The 11,815-nt window shown below is 38.3% G+C and overlaps 1 non-coding gene across 1 annotated transcript; it reads right to left on the bottom strand.

Moving 5' to 3' along the window:
- Positions 1-7,583: 7,583 nt before the first annotated feature.
- On the bottom strand, positions 7,584-7,663 carry TRNAL-UAG. The gene has a single exon. It is a non-coding gene; the product is annotated as a tRNA-Leu (tRNA).
- Positions 7,664-11,815: the final 4,152 nt, after the last annotated feature.

Raw genomic sequence — 11,815 nt, forward strand, 5'->3', positions numbered from 1 at the left:
GTGTATCTTGTATTCGTATGATATACTATGACCCGAAACCTGAAGAGGCACACAAACTAAAAAAAAATATCGTTTATTGATTAGTTTATCATCTTCAAGTTCTTTATGATCATCTTCATTATATTGATTAGTTGTTTTGAGGCACTTCTTTGATCTCCTTGTTGTCTTCTAAATGAATGTTCTTACTCATCTTGTGAGACTTAGAGTAGAAGTTGAAGGGATGCTTCTTGCCATGACAGAAGCAAATGTTTAATTTACATTCACAAAAAACATTATCCCTGCAATCATATGAAGTCCTGCATGAAATACCTTTAAGATAGCTTCCTTTTGTGCCTAATGGTTTGCTTGTTCCTGCGTACATAAACAATTTCCAATCAAATTTGAGTAATCTAGTCACGTGTTGTAACACCCTAAAAGTGAAGGAAAGCCACCTATGCATGACCCAAAAGATCCCAGGAAAGAAATTATGAGAATTAAGCAAGAAAACGAGACTTAGTAAGTCATTTCTATACCCTAACGAGTAATCTTAAGGACTTGAGACCTTTGGAAAAGGATTGGAATGAAAGCATAAGCGAAAGGGACGAAAATGTCATTTTTCCAATATCAAGGATCTTGCGAGATTTTTAATTCCTTATCTTGAAGGAATTTTAAGATGTTAAGACCGGAGAAATGACCAACAAGAGATGAAGAATTTTTAGGAAAATTATGGATTTTTTGAGAAAATAATAATAAAATATTCGAAAAGTGGCAAATTACCAAAATACCCTTGAAGTTAAGGATAATTACGGATTTACCATTCTGCTAAAAAATCAGAACCTTCACAGTGCCTTCTGCACAAAATCCTTCGAATGTCGAGTCTCAGCCGTTGGATCTCCTCCAAACTTGTATATATTCTAGAAAACTCACGGATCGTCACATCCAACGGCTAGGATTCAAAACCAACGTCGGTGAGGCTCTGATCGGAATAGATATTTCCAACGGATTTTCTAGAAAATCCAACCGACAATTCACGATGATTCTGAAGCTCCCAATGTTGGTTTAAGTTTCCCCTATAAATTCTGTAGTTGGGGCAATCATTTGGAACAAGAATCGAGCAAGGTCGAGCACCTAGCTGTTGGCAATAAGTGTTTAGATTTTGGGTCTCCTACTCTCAGGCTTCTTCCAAATTCGAGAGCAATTCTCCACCATTTCCTTTCAAACTTGTTCCTATAGCTTCTAAACAACATTACCCACAAGTTCTACAAAGGAATAGAGTCCTGAAAGTGCCTAGAAACCATTCGCCCAATCCAATCTGCCATTAAAAAGCTTCAAGGAAAACTCAAAATTCCAATCCAAGGATATACAAGTATTCTTCAAGCAAGGACGACCCCAATAGGTTTCTGCACCTCCAAGGAATGTTTTCATAGAAGACCGCGAAGAGAAATAACCTCAGGAACATTCCCAATTGAAGAAAATCCGTTTCAGGCTCAAATTGGAGGTAAGTGTCGAAATCCTATCTACGACCACTTTTTCTTCAAATTAAGGATTCCCTTAGCTTCAGAAAAAAGAAGATGAGTAACTTTGATGAAGGAATAAAGAGCTGAAACGTCAAAGAACAAGATACCCAAGATATTGTAAATCGGAAGCGTCAGGTAACTTGCAGACCGAGAGTGATTTCTCAAAATTAAGGTCCTACACTCAATGTCATTCCTCCAAACTAATTCCTTTAGATTAAGGGAACAATAAGGAAGAGGTTTCGTGAAGAAATCGAGCCTAAAAAACCCCTAGAATCGGCTACCCAATAAGAAATCCTCTGTTTTTACTCCAGCGAGAAATCATATTTTGGACGAAATTTGGAAGCAAATATCTTAGGCTACAATCCGATGAGAAGGTATAAAATCAATCCCTAGCTCTTCCTTGTAACACCTTCTTTAAGTTTTATGAAGGAATCGAGGGGACAAACAGTGTGATAGGAGTTGGGGAGGGCGAGTTTACGACGGCGGCGCGAACGGTCGCACGCGCCTTCTCCCCGTCTGGAGGAAGAAGACGATGACGTGGGCGGTTCAGTTGAACTGGCCATGTCAACCCAAAACTCAACCTTCCCTCGGTTTTTCTCAATTTTAACCCCCTTCCAGATGGATTCTCATGAAAAACTCTATGGTTCCAGAAAGTAGACATAATAAGGAGTGTGTGAAAGGAAAGTTGAGGTAAATCGGGTACCAGAAGCTCAAGAACAGAGGTCCTGAATGTCGACAACGAGGTAAGTAGCCACCTTGGATTTTTTTGTTAAGAAATACTTGCAGGAATCGCTTGGATTTTTATATGAACACCAAGTAGGAACTAGGATTAGATGAAAGAAAAACTCAAAGAACCGCGAGTTAAGACCTTAAACCTATCAAATTTCTCGGTTATTAGGTAACATTAGAATAACCCACTAGATGAACTCCGCTGCCTATAAAATTTTAATTTTGAGCATATTATAGCATTTTGAGGTTCTAAATGAAGTTTAGTAGTCATTAGATAAGGATAAGTGGGTAAACCAAGAAATGGTGCATAATGACCATAATGCCCCTAAGGATATCTACCTACAGTTCCTGACCTAGATGACCTCCAAATGCTATGAAACCCTGAAGTAGATCCTATTTTATGATGTTTGATGATTTTTTAAAGTTGAAAGACATTGGAACACGTTAAGTAGCAAACCAAGAATTAGGGGTGAAATGGCCAAAATGTCCCTAGGACTCTTATGAGATTTCAAGGTCTATACGTGCTCCGGATGATTTGCTACTTCTTATAAGGTCGATTATGAAGGACATGAAGATAAGTTTGAGGTTTCAAGTTGATTGGAGTAAGTTTGGAACCTAAACCAAGTTAGGATCCAAGAAACACCTAAAGGAAACACCACAAGACTTCAGACTCTTCTAGAACCCTCTAAAGAACTCCCTAAGAATCTATGACCTTCTAGAACAACTTACACTAAGATGGGTTCATATGGTTACAAATACAAGTTACAACTTATGTCTCAAGGAATTAAGGACCTTAGAAACTTACAAGATTAAGAACCAAGAACAAACAACACACAAGCTTTACAACTACCCAAGTAAGAAGAATGCTAGGTACCACTCAAGGACGAGGGATCAAGGTCCCGAAACTCAGAAACAGAAACTCAAGAATGCTAGGTAATACTCTAATCATGTCCAAAGTGACCCATGACCTCCCACCAAGCGGTGCCCAATAATTCCTCTTCTAGGTGGGATGCCTTGCACCATGTTTCCTTTGCAGGATGTCATGCCTCAAGTTTCCCTCACCTATTAGAGATGCCCTGCAGACTTGCAGGATGCCATGTTCAAGTATGCACCGAGCAAGTGACCTTTATGGTCTATCAAGGGGAGTAGTCTAAGGTCACGGAGGAACAAGAAGAGAGTAAGTTACCTTAGCCACGAATCAAGAACCTCCTAAGACCTCCCACGGTACAGCATGTTCATGACTTAGACTACGCTACTTGGAACGCATGAAGCCTTTAGCGTAGGTAAGCAGACTGTATTATAGGGCAAGCCCTTGATGCAGTATTAAGACTACATCGCTTGGAACGTAAGAAGCCTTGGATGTAGGATTTCAGACTATGTCGCTTGGAACGCATGAAGCCTTGGGCATAGGTTAAGCAGACTGTATTATAGGGCAAGCCCTTGATGCAGTTTTAAGACTACATCGCTTGGAACGTAAGAAGCCTTGGATGTAAGTTTTTAGACTATGCCGCTTAGAATGCATGAAACCTTGGGCCTAGGTTAAGTAGACCATATCGAAGGGCAAGCGCTAAGATTCGGTAAGACTACGTCGCTTGGAACTCATGAAGCCTTGGACGTAAGTTAAAGCTGTGTCGCTTAGAACGCATGAAGCCTTGGACGCAAGATTCTCAGGTACATATCTAGTGCCGTAAATCCTAGGGGAAGTGTCTTGGAGAACGAATCAATAATAGAACAAGAACCAATAATACCAAGAACAAGAGAAAGATCAAGGACTAGAACATGGATCAAGATCCTAGTTCTAAGGACAAGAACCAGGAACAAATGACAAGAACCAAAAACCATAGTGCTAAGGCCCTTAAAGAAAAACCAAGGTTTTAGGGTTTAAGAACCAAGGTCCTCAAGAAAGATCAAGATAAGAACCCTAAGTCAAGAACAAGAATTAAAGGGGCTTAAGTACATAAAACAAGAACAAGATCAAGAACAAACAAGAACAAAGAATGTGGTACCCTAGCATATCAAGGACACGATTAAGAGCCTACAAGTAGGCTACTTACTGAGTCTTGTACTCATTTCTTATTCTCCAATTTTTTTCCAGGTAATAAGGAGCTGGTCGAGGTCGGGAGCGGAATCTGGAGCAGGTGCCATAGACTAACCTCACCTGTCGTCTCAACCCTTTTATTTTAAAATGTTTTGCGTCTGTTCCTTATTCTGTCTTTTAACTATTATGTTGTATTTTAAATTACTAATGTGCGCACACTATTTTGGTATAATGTAAATTATGTTTTAAATTTTAATGATTTTATTTCGCAAAAAAATTTACCCGTCTTTTTGAGCCATCGCATCAGCCATGTCCTTACAGAGAGCTTCATTTGTGTAAATGAGTGCAAACAATGGCCAACAATTCCTTGAGTGTACACGTGAATAAAGTGTTGAGTGTTCACGTGATAAAGTGTTGTGAGGTCTTTTGTATTTTCTTAACCTACTTTTGCAGCAAAGTTTTACAAATAGATTCGACGATGAATCCTCTTGAAGAAGTGGAGAATGATACGAATCAAGACATCTCAACCATGCAATAATTTTAAGGAAATATAAGCTTAAGAAAGATGAGTTTTATTTATCCTAGTTAAAAATTTTTTTTTGTGGATCTCACTAATGTATTTTATGAATTTTATTCACATTTAGGTTACATTTACGGTAACAACAAGGAAAAAAAGAAAAGAGTTAGCGATCTCGTGGGAGCAACCACCCTCGCATCAGAAATCTCGCGATAGACATAAATGCATTTTATGACTTTTTATTTCCTTAATGCATTTTCAGTGAGCGCCAAAGATCTAGTAGAAGTAGAAAACAAGCTAGAGAGACAAAACCGATAGACTTTTGGATCCAGGTTCAACACGGGTGGCCCAACAAGCACTAAATCACTCCCAGCAGCCCACGACCTGAAAAGGACACTCTTCGAGAAATGCATGCGTGACCTGACAAACTAGTCATGCTCTTCTCATGTGTAGCGCACACGCTTCCCACGTCAGTCGCAACTCACACCACTCGTGTGTCAACTCCATCATCATTTGTTTTCTAGTTTTTGGATATATATGTTTATTATCATTTCTTATATGTTTTCGATTTATTTACGAATTTTATTTTTATTATGTAAGTCCATGGGACTGATGAAACATTTAAAATGAATATTTCCACATAAAAAGATCACATCATGCATATGGTACGACTCTATTTTAGTAAAAAAAATAAGATCGTTACATTTTCATAGTGGTTAATTATAGTCCTAAAAGTATGAATGACACAACTCTTAAAATTCATCATTTTCATAGTGGCTAATTATAGTCCTAACAGTATAAATGATACAACTCTTAAAATTCCTAGGGTAAGGTTAAGGGTTTCGTGTTGAGGCTATATATAATCACTTATGATGTCTTGTAGACTTGAAAAAGGTAGTAAAAAGATCATTTATGCCTTCTTTTAACTAAGTAATAAGTTTTTTTTTGTAATTCTACGTAGTTTAGGTTGTATGTTTAGTATCATCTAAGCTTGACATGATCGATCTTGCCTGCGGAGTGATTCAAATCTCAAACAAGTATTTTTTTTTTCTCTAAGATATTCAATCAACAAAGTAATTCGTTATCATGAAGCATGATTTAACTTTGGTTTGATGACGGAGACGCCTCGTGGAGGGACACTGAAAGAAGGACAATCAAACCAAAAAAGATAGGTGAGTGATGTGTGGTTCGCTGCCACTTTTATGTATTGTAGGATAAGTAGTGTCCCTTATTTTTGCTGACTATGTTATTTCACATGTGTGGTTCCCTTATTTATTTTTTTATTATTTTTTTTTATAGTAGTATGATTGGGTGTCCTTTGCTTTTCTTCGTCGCGAGATAGCTTTCATCTACGCTTTTCGTTATGATGTTCGATGATTTGAGCAGACTGTGAGTCTTACCTGATTGGGGGGCTCTCATCTACAATGAGATGCAACGTGTTGTGTCGCACATGATTAAACATGCATGCATAGGCGGCGTGTGTGGTCAAACAAGTTTGAATTCCACATAAGTGATGTTTGAATTCCGAAAGAAAATCCTGCCTAAGGTCCAACAAACCCACAAAGCCAGGTGAAAAATGTGAATGGGGATTGAGTACTCCTAAAGGTTTTAAAAAAAAATAAAAATAAATGACAGTTATGGGATTAAAAACCAATCCTTTTTTAAAGGAGAGACTAAATCTAGCACCTTGGACCACTAAGCCAAACTATCCCAACAATTGTGTTTGGACTACTAAGATAGTCGAGCTATCTCAAGACATGAGATTGCATCACGATGCATGGGTCGTGTTGTTGGGAACCGAGATGACCATGAGATGCAATGTTGTTGTGTTACAAATGATTGAACATGCACGCATAGGCAGCGTGTGCGGTCAAAAAAGTTTTAATTCTACATTATTCATGTTTGAAACCCATAGGCAAACCCTGCCTAAGGTCCAACAAAGCCATAAAGCCACAAAGGTAGATGAAAAATATGAAAGGGAATTAAGTACTCCTTAAGGTTTGTCATGATCGTGTCAAGATCACAAAGCCGCACATTTGAAAAAGTATGACTTTGACACGATGCACTGGTCGGAGTTGGGCTAGACTCTCTCCATATTAGACGCGTTTTAAAACCACGATGTTAACAACGATAAATAAAAATTCAAAACAAACAATATGTGTTAGCAGCGGGCACGAGGCTTTACAAAAAATTAAAATAAATAACAACTGTGGGATTTGAATCCATGCCCTTTTGAACCAGAGTCGAAGTCTAGCACCTTAGACAACTCGGCCAAACTATCCCGACGAATGTGTTTGGACAAATCAAGATAGTCGAGCTATCTCGAGACATGAGATTACAATACGATGCATGGGTTGTGCTGTTGGGAACCGAGATGACGATGAGATGCAACAATGTTGTGTCGCACATGATTGAACATGCACGCATAGACGGCGTGTGTGGTCAAACAAGTTTTAATTCCACATTATGGATGTTTGAATGCGGAAGAAAAACTCTGCCTAAGGTATAACAAAGCCATAAAGTCGAGTGAAAAATGTGAATAGAGATTGAGTACTCCTTTAGATTTGTCGTGAGCGTGACAAGATCACGAGACACTGGTCGGAGTTGGTTTAAAGTCTCTTCATAATAGACGAGTTTTAAAACCATACCCTTTTAAACTAGAGCCCAAATCTGGCATCTTAAACCACTCGACTAAACTGTACGACAGATGTGCCTTGACAAACCAAGATAGTCAAGCTATCTCTAGACATGAGATTGCAATATGATGCATGGGTCGGACGATGAGATTGAAAAAGTATGATTTTGACAGCTGTGGGATTTGAACCCACGCCCTTTCGGACCAGAGCCTAAATCTGGCGCCTTAGACCACTCGGCCAAACTGTCCCAACGAATGTGTCTAGAAAAACCAAGATGATCGAGTATCTCAAGACATGAGATTGCATCACGATACATGGATCGTGTTGTTGGGAACCGAGATAACGATGAGATGCAACATTGTTGTGTCGCACATGATAGAACATGCACGCATAGGCGGCGTGTGTGGTCAAACAAGTTTTGATTCCACATAAGTGATGTTTCAACGTTGAAGGCAAACCTTGCCTATGGTATAACAAAGCCACAAAGCCGAGGTGAAAAATGTGAATGGAGATTGTGTACCCCATAAGGTTTTTGGCGAGCGTGTCAAGATCACGAAGCCGCACATTTGAAGAAGTATGACCGTGACACGATGCACTGGTCGGAGTAGGGCTAGACTCTCTCTATAGTAGACGCGTTTTAAAATCATGAGGTTTTTATAATATGTGCTAGCAGCGGGCTTGAAGGTTTACAAAAAATGAAAATAAATGACAGCTGTGGGACCACGCCCCTTCAAACCAAAGCCTAAATCTGGCACCTTAGACCACTTGGCCAAACTGTCCCAAGGGATATGTCTACACAACCAAGATGGTCAAGCTATCTCGAGAAGCTATCTCGAGACTTGAGATTGCATCACGATGCATGGGACATGTTGTGAGGAACCGAGATGACGATGAGATGCAACGTTGTTGTGTCGTACACAATTGAACATGCATGCATAGGCAGTATGTATGGTGAAACAAGTTTTGATTCCACATAAGTGATGTTTGAATGTCGAAGGTAAACCTTGCCTAAGGTCCAACAAAGCCACAAAGCCAGGTAAAAAATATGAATGTAGATTAAGTACCCCATAAGGTTTTTGGTGAGCGTGTCAAGATTAGAGGCCGCACATTTGAAGAAGTATGACCGTTACACGATGCACTGGTCAAAGTAGGGCAAAACTCTCAACATAGTAGACGCATTTGTTGGACAGCACCCATAGAGTATTTAAAAGAGTTTGGTGAAGTTCCTATTTTAAAAGAGTTAATTAATATCATTGATCCCTAATAGATGCATTTATAATCGTGAGGTTGAAGTTGAGGGAGGTTGAAGACGACAATATTTGTTAGCGTTGAAGGTGAGGGAGGTTGAAGACGACAATATTTGTTAGCGTCAATATTTGTTAGCGTTGAAGGTGAGGGAGGTTGAAGACGACAATATTTGTTAGCGTTGAAGGTGAGGGGAGGTTGAAGATGACAATATTTGTTAGCGTTGAAGGTGAGGGAGGTTGAAGACAACAATATTTGTTAGCGTTGAAGGTGAGGGAGGTTGAAGACGACAATATTTGTTAGCGATAACCTTTTCTTTAATCGGAGACCAATTTTCTTGGGAATGTTATTTATTGTTTGTCTTTGAGTATGAGTATTCGTGTGAAACCAAAAATTATACAAACCTTATAGTTGATGGGAATGTTATTTATTTGGTATTAGAGCCAGGTTTCAATCCTAGGACCTGTGGGTTATGGGCCCACCACGCTTCCGCTGCGCCACTTTGATTTGTTAATTAATATCATTTTGATCCCTAATAGATGCTTTTAAAACCGTGAGACTCACGACGATACGTAACGGGCCAAAGTAGACAATATTTATTGGAGGTCGACTTGGCTATTACATAACCTAAATCACCATAAGTGAATTCATTCCAAGGAATCTTATGCTTACACTCTTCATTGAGAGCAGTAGTTATCCTTCGAGAAATATACTTTGGAAGTCCTTCAATGAAGCGCATCATCCATAATTAAAGGGTACTATCATATCTTGTCATAACCTTAGTTACAATTATATCTTTGTACCATCAGAAGTAGCTAACTTTTCGCATCTTATAATCATAAGAATTTTCTCAAACGTTCAGTATGGATTTCTAGTTTGCCTACGACAAACTTTAAGACAATATATAAAAGGGTATTAATGGCTATTCAACACTTATATCATTCTCCATAACTTGAGATATTCCAATTTCACTTTTTATATTTGTACTTCTTTTTCTATAGTAGTATGGTTGAGTATCCTTTGCTTTTCTTCGTCGGAGATATGCTTCTCCAACCCATCCTTGAGTACTCCTGTGAAACCAAAAGTTACAATTTGAGCAATAGCGTGGTCAAACTTACCTCGAAGCCTATAGGCGCTAGCTCCCATCAACATTTTGTTGATTACATTTACGACTAGATGACCGGATAGACCATCTATATTCCACTTATGTATGCATGTTCCTTCATAGGTGGATTGAGTCATTTGAGTTTTTTCTTCGAACGGAACATCGGGGAAAGAGGGCTTAGGATACCAATTTTTCTTCATCTAGTTTTTTGGACTTTGTCCTCTAATTTAACAATTTTGTTGATGAGGTCTAGTTTTTTTGGGCATCTTTTCTTCTTTGGAGAAATAATTTTTAAAATTTTTGAGGTCATTCTCATACGGTTCATTATGACACTAAAAGTTTAATTACTTAAGGTTCTATCAAAATTGAAAGATTGTTTAGCTTTTCTTCAATCAGAGCAAGTGCCTCTTCCGTTGAGCCGAGACTAATTACTTTGTCTATAATAGCTGGTATGAAGAAAAGAACTTTCCTCAACTTTTGGGAATCTCACACCATTAATATTTGCAATAGTTTTTTTTTTATATTTCTTTTGTTGTCGTTTTTCCTTGATTTTTTCTTCAATCTTCTTAACTTGTCTTGCAATGGTTGAGAGAATCTTGTTTGAGAAGTTATTTTGATGTTGGATATTTAGGATATCCTTCGAGGTTGTAATGCATTTTTAAGGAATTCTTTATCAGTGGACAATTCATTTGTGATAATATCGATCTGGTTGAAGATAGATGTAGTATCCAATTCGGTTTGAGTTGGAGATCTGGGATTGCCCTCATAATCGACTAAAACTACTTCTTTGTTGTAATCAACCGGCTCTATTTGCATAGACTTTGACATGTTGATTTTTTATGGAGATCTCGAGATTCATGAGGTACTAGATCTCGAGCTTAAGAATCTTTACCTTTGGAAAGAAAATTTAATTTTCATTGAATTTTACTTTTACGCTTTCCATCATCATGTTCGATGACTTGAGCAAACTGTGGGTCTTTCCTGATTGGAAGGCTCACATATTTAAGGATCCAGGTAGAATTCTTAGTAATCTGATCCCATGAAAGGGTTTTGGAAACAGGTTGACGATTTCTCCAGATTTACCTCTATGAGCATAGTAAATCTTTTTGGAGAAGATCTAAGAGTTGTGGGGGAGACATTTGAATGCTTCTGATGAGATGTTAAGGTTCTCTATGTGAACATCAAACATGAGGGCAGAAAGGATATGACGATCCTTTAACGAAAAGTAAATAGTTTTGATATGTCTTTCGACAAATGGTCATTTACAAGATCTGCCACAAAGGAAAAACACTGAATTTCTCAACTCAATGTCTAGGCTACTAGCAGTTTTAGCCCAGACATCTTCGGTAGGTGATTTTTAAAAGATTCTTCAAGAGTCCGCCTCAATCGGTTTAGCGTCTTCTCCTTCCATCATTGAAGAAGAACACACAATATATGACCTTAATGATCGTTCTTAGATTCACATCCTCAAGGTTTGTAACAACAAACGCCACCGACCACAATTGTCATTTGAAAATGATGATTCCTTCGACACTGTGAGTCATTTGAAAATTTTATATTCCATCATCAAGTTTTTGGCATGATTATTAGATTATGACATGTTTAACAAGATTTGCGTGAGGATTGTGATATGGTTGCAATGACACATTACCCCTGTCGTATAAAATGTGGCCCTTATTTTCATATTTTTCCAATACAGGATTTATGCCTGAGCTAATGATTGATCTTAATCTTAAAATAGATAACATTTTCTATGGTTGATGAAAGAAACAAGAAAGATAACATTTTCTATGGTTGATGAAAGAAACAAGAAAGTAAGAGATGGCATAGGTGTGCCAATATTGCTCCCCAACCCATGTGTCAAAGGTTGGATCATGCACCCGCTATCAAGAAAGTATGTCGTAAATGGTTTAGCATGTACACGGGAGAGTCTGATGCTCAAGAGAATCCAGATGGATGAATGTTTGAAATGTCCTAACTAGATGATCGACACATGGGTTAGTTCCCAACATATGGTTTGAGCAAACTAAGATGGTCATGCATCATATC

This window comes from Cucurbita pepo, unplaced genomic scaffold, assembly GCF_002806865.2.
Source record: "Cucurbita pepo subsp. pepo cultivar mu-cu-16 unplaced genomic scaffold, ASM280686v2 Cp4.1_scaffold000646, whole genome shotgun sequence".
Classification (NCBI taxonomy): domain Eukaryota; kingdom Viridiplantae; phylum Streptophyta; class Magnoliopsida; order Cucurbitales; family Cucurbitaceae; genus Cucurbita; species Cucurbita pepo.